Raw genomic sequence first — 9,463 nt, forward strand, 5'->3', positions numbered from 1 at the left:
CCAGCGGTGACCAGATCATCCTCGTCCAAGTCAATGATGTCATACTTCCCTGTCATAACATTGAATTTCATATTCTCGATCAGGTGTGCCGACATGGCATGACCGACAGCACACCCAATGGATATGGGGACATCATCTCTCAAGTAGAACGTCGTGGACAGAAGGCGGATGGTGTGCTCTCCAGGATTTCTGCGGGTCAGTATGCTCTCCATCGCTTGGACCACAGCGGCATTGATGCGAACCAATTCATCATTAGAGACGCCGGTGCATAACACGCCATTGGGAAGGAAGTGTTGAGCACTTATTATAAGTTGAGACAGATTGGCGCAGAGTTGAGTCCACCGTCTGGAGAGGACGCTGGTTCTCGCAGCCTCGCGGAGATTGAGTCGGTCAAGAATGTTGACCAGAATGTCATCAGGCAATGCGCTGAGCCTATCAGCCCTCTTGCCTTTATGCATCTGGCATGAAGACAAATAAGAGTTGATTTCACACTAGTTGCAAAATAAAAATCATATTCTTTGACATATGCAAATATTAATTTCGATGGTAAAAGACATCCTGACTTTGACATATTTATTGTCACAGAAGAAAATTGTAATTATCACAGATGCAATTTTGATTCAGTCACAAATTAGGATGCAGTTTTTAGAGTCACAAAGAAGCAATTTTGATGTAATTTCAGTTTTGGTCCAGGTGTGCAAAATTTTCAACGTTGATTAGATGTAGGAAAAGGGCTCTCTCTGAAAACAAAAGATCCGCCAAGGAAAATTAAAGAAGACAATTAACTCACCGCCATGGCTCCCGCGTAGATCTGCCCGATAAGAAATTGTCTGGAATAGCACAATTAATACAGAAACACCTACGTGTCGTGAGCCGCCCAAGCGACTCACGAGGCGATCCCCCCGCCGCCGCCGCTAGTCATCCAGTCCGCCTCCTCATCCTCGCCGCTGCCGGCGGCAGCCTCCGGCCGGCCAGCCGGTGGCGGCGGGACCTACAGGCCATCTCCTCCTCTACTCTTTCTCTGCTTCCTTGTGATCGATCTCAGCGATGAGCACTGCTGGAGTCTCCCGTAACAAGGTTCTGATGGATCTTGGGGTGGCTTTGACGAGATGCGTTCACTGCCTTGGCTCCCAGCAATAAGGTCTACACTCATGGTCACTACCCACGCAACTATGCCCGGATGCCACGCCATGAGGTCCGTGTTAATGGTGGTTGATCTTGTGGCGGCGACCGACTCTTGCGCGGCAACTAGGCACGTGTATGCAGACATTGCGCCGCCGGCGTGTTCTGCTCCTCGCGCCGAAGTGGCCTTGGCCAATTGTGCACGGTCTGGATCTTCGGCCTACAGCGTCGGCCTCGGCCTCGCTGGGGTTGTGATGCTACCGGAAGGTCTTCATGAGGGTTCCTCCCTTCAGATCTGGTGGTTGAGTTTGGTGGTGAGATGCAGGACATCAGCTTGACGCAGAGGGATGGTTGTGCAGCGGCGGCGGTCCACATTGCATGTAGTTGCTTGGATTGCGGAAAAGTGATGGCGACAACACATGTGTGGCATTCATGGTGGTGCTATTTGAGCATCCGGTCTCGAGACCCGGGGTGAAAACCTAGGTCCAACCTGAGTTGGTTATACCTGGCAATGGCGATGTTTTTACGTCGTTACCTTTTTGAAGGCATTGCTCAGATATGCTCGGACTGGTTCTTCAGGATGAAAATCTAGATTCTGGCCTTGAATGGTTAGATCCGGCGACGGCGGCGCTTAAGCGTCACTCCCTTCCTGAAGGCGTTGTTGTTGAAGAACCTCATCGTCCGTGTGGTGTCATAAGGTAATTGGTGCGAATATGGGCATTTGTTGAAGTTTGCTGATTCACGGATCCGATCACTTTCTTTTTTTTTCTTTGCCTACGCATAGCTTTGGTCTTGTATGACTTTGCTATTTGCTGGCATGTTTTTGATGTGTGTGCGTAGTGTTGGCTGTGTGCATCCTAGCTATGCAGAGGCCGGATGTGTATTCATTTTGTTTGTATCCTCTTGATGCTTCATTTTGAGTCAATAAAATCCATCCTTTATCGAAAAAAGAAATTGGCGGCTGAAGGCTCACGCGCGAGTTGCCGTGAGTCAGCAGCACGGTTGCCGCCAGTCTTATATATAGCTGCAAGGTTCCCGCCACCAATGGAAACTCCCGTTTAAATTTTGAGAATTCTATCTCCATACGATGGAAACTATGCAGAAGGGGAGAACGAATTCGGAAGAGGACTTGCGTCCGACTGTAGCCCGGGAAGGACTGCTCTGGCCACGGATTGCGGTTTAAAAAGGGAGGCGCTTCGATCTCCCACTGCGTCTGAGAGAGGCCTCCGATCCCTTTCCTCTGCAGTGGCGTGTGGTTGATGAACTCCATGAGCCCAATATCGTGGTTGTGTTTTCCCATCTTGCAGGTAGCGAGTGCATGCATATTGTAATTAGGATAGCAACATAGATGAGGACGTGAATTTTTGAGACATCCACGCGCTGACGTAATTCAATCCATTCACCCGCGCGTCGCGATGCCTACTTATTATAGGCCATTCGCAAATACTTGACAGGTTAATTACCAGCTTCATGAATACATCGCGTTATACGCCATGCCGTGTGGCCCAGGGCGTCATTTACATTCCTATGAATACACGAGCCACGTGCGCACCCCCGGCGATGGAAAAAGCCGTTACGTTGATGACACATTAATGGTTTGCTGGGTGCTTTGATGTTTTGCATGGCAGCTGGGTGTATTGATTCCCATCGCATGTCGGCTGGCCGAGCATTATTGCAGGTGGGATCAATGCCCCGATCCCTGCCTTTGGTCGTTACGTAGTTTAGTAATTAATTTTGCACTGTCTCACGCGATTAGCCGGACTTAATGCTTCATGCTCGCAAACGATGGACATGTATTATTGATAGGGCAGCCTGCTGCGTACGTATGACGTAGTTGGAACTGGGAGATACATGCAGTACATGGAGAAGAAGGGAAGAAAAATACATAAGGGGACTAGAGCGAATCCATCGCCCATTGGGTACAGAGGAACTACAACAGATCCATCTCGCAGGGTACATATATAGGGGAAGAAGATCAAATCCATCACACGAGAGGTCGCTCTAGAATTTGTGCATGCAGATCATGGCCATTAGGAGCGTGTTCGCAACGTCCAAGATGAAAAGGTTCTTCAGGAGGTGTGGGGATAAGCCGGGACTTGGATGAACACATTGTGGTGGCCTGCGGCACGCTGTGAGAAATGAACAAGGAGAACTGATGAAGAAGGGTTGGGCAGCATGAGCATTTCCAAGCAAGCCGGATGTTTGCTATGTTAGGTGACTCCATCTGGCACTCAAGTACTGTATATACTTGTTCTTCCGCTTCCAAAGTCGGCATCCTCATTTGCATTAGTCGAACAAAGTGCAAACGATGTATGAAACAGTAGATGATGAACTTACTACACCATGGCAATCACAGCTGTAGAAATGCCTCCTCGGGTTTACTACTGCCTGAAATGAACTAGGCCACATGCCTGACTTTGAACTCAGGGCAACGGATGAGAGAGAGCGAGGCGACCTGGTTGGAGATGACATGAGGATGAATGTGATGGAGAGCTTCCCTGGGGCATGGATGAACACATGGTTCTGACCTGCATCGGGAGGATGGTTGCAAGAGAGAATAAGAACGAGCGCCGAGCAGAATGGTTGGACAGCCGAAGCAACAAGGTGGAATGGATTAAAGAGACGGAGGGGAGCATGGTGCAGGTAGCTGTTGCAACAAATGAGTGATTCAATGCGTCTGGTTTATTTGCATGCAGCAGATCTGACCTGTCAAGCAAAATACGAAAGCTATACAGGTTGGATATGGGGCAGAGAAATGAATATACATGCTCACAATATAATATATGCACGGATCACGTGGGAATGGGCAGGCGGGATACCAACCTCGCTTGGCACCATGTCCACTCGTGATTTATCGCATAGATGACGATAGATTGAATGCTACCTCGCAGCGACATGAGCGACTGGATGGACAAGATTCCCATTTATCCTTTTCTTTTGAGGCATGGTTATGGCTCACGTCTTTGGTAAATGCTCCGGTGTTGAACTAATTTCTTAGCCATGTAAAATAATCATTCTTCAAGAATCCTGAGTCTGCAGAAGACCATCCCGCGTCATGAACCCCCGAGCCACCAATTCCTCTAGCTGCAATGGGACCACCATCCATTGTCCATCAAATGAATGGTGTGGAATGACAATATTTGCATTGATGATTGTATTGCTCATATGCCATAGCATATATAGAGTACATGGGCTACAAGATCTCAACCATATCCGCTATACAAGGAAAGGATCAGGAGATATCGCTAAGCTAGGAAAGTAACTACAAGAGATCCTAACCGCCAGATATACATGCAATAACAACCTTGCTCACCCCCCCTCCCGCAGTCGATACGTCGCCAGTGACGCATAGATTGGACCGAAACTCCTCGAATGTAGTAGTCGGTAACCCCTTCGTCATGACATCGGCGAACTGCTGCGTGGTGGGTACGTGAAGGGCACGAACATGCCCGAGGGCCACCTGCTCACGCACGAAGTGAATATCAAGCTCGATGTGCTTCGCGCGGCGATGATGAACGGGGTTGGCGGAGAGATAAACAGCAGAGACGTTGTCGCAATACACAAGAGTAGCGCGAGTCACGTCGTGATGAAGCTCCTGAAGAAGCTGTCGGAGCCAGGAGCACTCTGCAACAGCATTGGCCATAGCCCGATACTCAGCCTCAGCGCTAGAGCGCGATACCGTGGGCTGTCGCTTGGACGACCACGATATGAGAGAGGGGCCGAGGTAGACACAATAGCCGGAGGTGGAACGACGAGTGTCCGGACAGCCAACCCAGTCAGCATCGGAGTAGGCAACCATGTCAGTGGAGGAGGAGGCTGTCAGGGTGAGACCGAGAGCCATAGTGCCGCGGATATACCGAAGGATCCGCTTCACGAGGTTCCAGTTGTAAGTGCATCTAGTGCCACCCCTAGTTGGTTTTGGAGTATTGACGACAAATTTGGTTGAGGGACTAATGTGTTTGTGAGAATTGTAGGATAACACAGGTAGTGTCCCTCATTGATTCGGTTTACCTACCGGAGATGACCCCTAAAAATGTATGAAGACATTGATGACAATGGTGGTATGTGAAGGTATTCATATTGAAGACTATAGCATAAGAAGACATTGAGTGAAGACTATGGAGCGCGAAGACTGTGTCGTTTCGATGTATCCTTTTTCTTCTTTGTTGAGTCATAGGAACCACCGTACTGTTAAGTGGGGTCCAAGTGAACAAAGTCAGAATGACTGAAGTGATGCTCAACCCAAATCCTATGTCTTCGAGCGAAGACAATGAGAGCAAATCTTATCCAGAGCTGGATGAGTCAGCTTTGCTTGTAGCCCAAGTAAAGTTGCCGTGTGTGTTTGAAATCTGATCTTTGGAACACGTGTCAGTTCCTTAGTGACCCAGGGTCATTTCGGACATATCAGGTCGGGTTGCCTAGTGGCTATAAATAGCCCACCCCTACACCATAAATTGGTGGCTGCTCAGAGTTAGTGCACGGCTTTTGTCGTTTGAGAGCAACCCACCTCGAAGCCTTTGAGAGAGAGAAATCCTTGCGAGGACAAAGCCCAAACACCCAGAGTCAAAGAGTGTTAGGCATCACTGAAGTCTTTCTGTCTGTGTGACCTGAAGACTTATTACACTTGAGGACTGTGAATCCTCCAGCCGGTTAGGCGTCGCATTCTGAGCATCCAAGAGTCATTGTGGATCGCCGGTGAACGAAGTCTGTGAAGGTTCAGAAGTCTACCTTGAAGACTTACCAGAGTGATTGCGCGAGGACTGTGTGTCCTTAGCTCAAGGGGAATAAGGTGAAGATGCGGTCTTCAGAGTTGAATCTCAGCCTCCCTAACCATGTTGGGAACGTAGCAGAAATTCAAAAATTTCCTACGTGTCACCAAGATCTATCTATGGAGAAACCAGCAACGAGGGGAAAGAGAGTGCATCTACATACCCTTGTAGATCGCTAAGCGGAAACGTTCAAGAGAGCGGGGTTAAAGGAGTCGTACTCGTCGTGATCAAAATCACCGGAGATCCTAGTGCCGAACGGACGGCACCTCCGCGTTCAACACACGTACAACCCGGTGACATCTCCCATGCCTTGATCCAGCAAGGAGAGAGGGAGAGGTTGAGGAAGACTCCATCCAGCAGCAGCACAACAACGTGGTGGTGATGGAGGAGCGTGGCAATCCTGCAGGGCTTCGCCAAGCACCGCGGGAGAGGAGGAGGACTTGGGAGAGGGGGAGGGCTGCGCCAGGGGCAAGGGTGTAGCTCCCGTGCGCCTCCCCACTATATATAGGGGTGGAGGGGGATTATTTCTTGCCCTCCAAGTCCATTGGGGCGTTGGCAAAGGTGGGAGGAAAGAAATCCCATCCTTTCCTTTCCCCACCGATTGTTATCCCCCTTTTTTAGGGATCTTGATCTTATCCCTTCGGGATATGATCTTATTCCTTCTAAGGGGGGATCTTGGTGCGCCTTGACCAGGGGTGTGGAGCCTTGCCCCCACTACCCACGTTCATGTGGGTCCCCCCATGTAGGTGGGCCCCAGTCCTGAACCTTCTAGAACCTTCCCGGTACAATACCGAAAAATCCCGAACATTTTCCGGTGGCCAAAATAGGACTTACCATATATAAATCTTTACCTCCGGACAATTTCGGAACTCCTCGTGACGTCCGGGATCTCATCTGGGACTCCGAACAACATTCGGTAACCACGTATATCTATTCCCTATAACCCTAGCGTCATCGAACCTTAAGTGTGTAGACCCTACGGGTTCGGGAACCATGCAGACATGACCGAGACGTTCTCCGGTCAATAACCAACTGCGGGATCTGGATACCCATGTTGGCTCCCACATGTTCCACGATGATCTCATTGGATGAACCACAATGTCAAGGACTCAATCAATCCCGTATACAATTCCCTTTGTCTAGCAGTATTGTACTTGCCCGAGATTCGATCGTCGGTATGCCGATACCTTGTTCAATCTCGTTACCGACAAGTCTCTTTACTCGTTCCGTAACACATCATCCCATGATCAACCCCTTGGTCACATTGTGCACATTATGATGATGTCCTACCGAGTGGGCCCAGAGATACCTCTCCGTTACACGAAGTGACAAATCCCAGTCTCGATTCGTGCCAACCCAACAGACACTTTCGGAGATGCCTGTAGTGCACCTTTATAGCCACCCAGTTACGTTGTGACGTTTGGTACACCCAACGCATTCCTACGGCATCCGGGAGTTGCACGATCTCATGGTCTAAGGAAATGATACTTGACATTAGAAAAGCTTTAGCATACGAACTACGATCTTTGTGCTAGGCTTAGGATTGGGTCTTGTCCATCACATCATTCTCCAAATGATGTGATCCCGTTATCAACGACATCCAATGTCCATGGTCAGGAAACTGTAACCATCTATTGATCAACGAGCTAGTCAACTAGAGGCTTACTAGGGACATGGTGTTGTCTATGTACCCATACATGTATCTGAGTTTCCTATCAATACAATTATAGCATGGATAATAAACGATTATCATGAACAAGGAAATATAATAATAACTAATTTATTATTGCCTCTAGGGCATATTTCCAACAGTCTCCCACTTGCACTAGAGTCAATAATCTAGTTCACATCGTCATGTGATTAACACTCACAGGTCAGATCGCCATGTGACCAACATCCAAAGAGTTTACTAGAATCAATAATCTAGTTCACATCACTATGTGATTAACACTCAATGAGTTCTGGGGTTTGATCATGTTTTGCTTGTAAGAGAGGTTTTAGTCAACGGGTCTGCAACATTCAGATCTGTATGTACTTCGCAAATCTCTAGGTCATATTGTAAATGCTGCTTCCACGCTCCACTTGGAGCTATTCCAAATGGTTGCTCCACTATACGTATCCGGTTTGCTACTCAGAGTCACTCGGATAGGTGTTAAAGCTTGCATCGACGTAACCCTTTACGCCGAACTCTTTATCACCTCCATAATCGAGAAACATGTCCTTATTTACTCCAAGGACAATATTGACCGCTGTCCAATGATCCATTCCTGGATCATTCTTGTACCCCTTGACTGACTCATGGCAAGGCACACTTCCGGTGCGGTACACAGCATAGCATACTATAGAGCCTACGTCTGAAGCATAGGGGACGACCTTCGTCCTTTCTCTCTCTTCTGCAGTGGTCGAACTTTAACTCTTAATTTCATACCTTACAACTCAGGCAAGAACTCCTTCTTTGACTGATCCATCTTGAACACCTTCAAGACATGTCAAGGTAAGTGCTCATTTGAAAGTACCATTTAGCGTTTTTGATCTATCCTCATAGATCTTGATGCTCAATGTTCAAGTAGCTTAATCCAGGTTTTCTATTGAAAAACACCTTTCAAATAACCCTATATGCTTTCCAGAAATTCTACATCATTTCTTATCAACAATATGTCAACAACATATACTCATCAGAAATTCTATAGTGCTCCCACTCGCTTCTTTGGAAATACAAGTTTCTCATAAACTTTGTATAGACCCAAAATCTTTGATCATCTCATCAAAGCGTACATTCCAACTCCGAGATGCTTACTCCAGTCCTTTAGAAGGATTGCTGGAGCTTTGCATACTTGTTAGCGTCTTTCAGGATTGTCAAAAACCTTCTGGTTGTATCACATACAACCTTTCCTCAAGAAAACTGTCAAGGAAACAATGTTTTGACATCCTATATGCAAGATTTCATAAATAATGCAGTAACTGCTAATCCAATTCCAACAGACTCTTAGCATTGCTACGAGTGAGAAAGCCTCTCCGTAGTCAACTCCTTGAACTTGTCGTAAAATATCTTTAACGACAAGCCGAGCTTTCTTAATGGTGATACTTACCATCATTGTCTGTCTTCCTTTTAAAATCCATCTTTACCCAATGTCCTTACGACCATCAAGTATTTCTTCCAAAGTCATGGATCCTCTCTCGGATGTTATGGCCTCGAGCCATTCGTCGGAATCCGGGCCCACCATCGCTCCTCCATAGCTCATAGGTTCATTGTTGTCTAGCAACATGACCTCTAAGACAGGATTGCATACGACTCTAAAGTAGTATGCGTCCTTGTCGACCTACGAGGTCCGGTAGTGACTTGATCCGAAGCATCATGATGAATATCATCAGCTTCCACTTCAATTGGTGTAGGTGCCACATGAACAACTTCCTGTGCCCTGCTACACACTGGTTGAAGTGATGGTTTAATAACCTCATTAAGTCTCCACCATCCTCCCACTCAATTCTTTCGAGAGAAACTTTTCCTCGAGAAAGGACCCATTTCTAGAAACAATTACTTTTGCTTCCGGATCTGAGATAGGAGGTGTACC

The 9,463-nt window shown here is 47.5% G+C and overlaps 1 pseudogene; it reads right to left on the reverse strand.

The window, feature by feature from the left end:
• LOC119321572 overlaps window positions 1-4,765 on the reverse strand; it is a 6,670-nt pseudogene extending 1,905 nt beyond the window's left edge.
• Between the last annotated feature and the right edge of the window lie 4,698 nt (window positions 4,766-9,463).

The sequence above is a fragment of the Triticum dicoccoides genome, chromosome 6B, assembly GCF_002162155.2.
Source record: "Triticum dicoccoides isolate Atlit2015 ecotype Zavitan chromosome 6B, WEW_v2.0, whole genome shotgun sequence".
NCBI classification, from domain to species: domain Eukaryota; kingdom Viridiplantae; phylum Streptophyta; class Magnoliopsida; order Poales; family Poaceae; genus Triticum; species Triticum dicoccoides.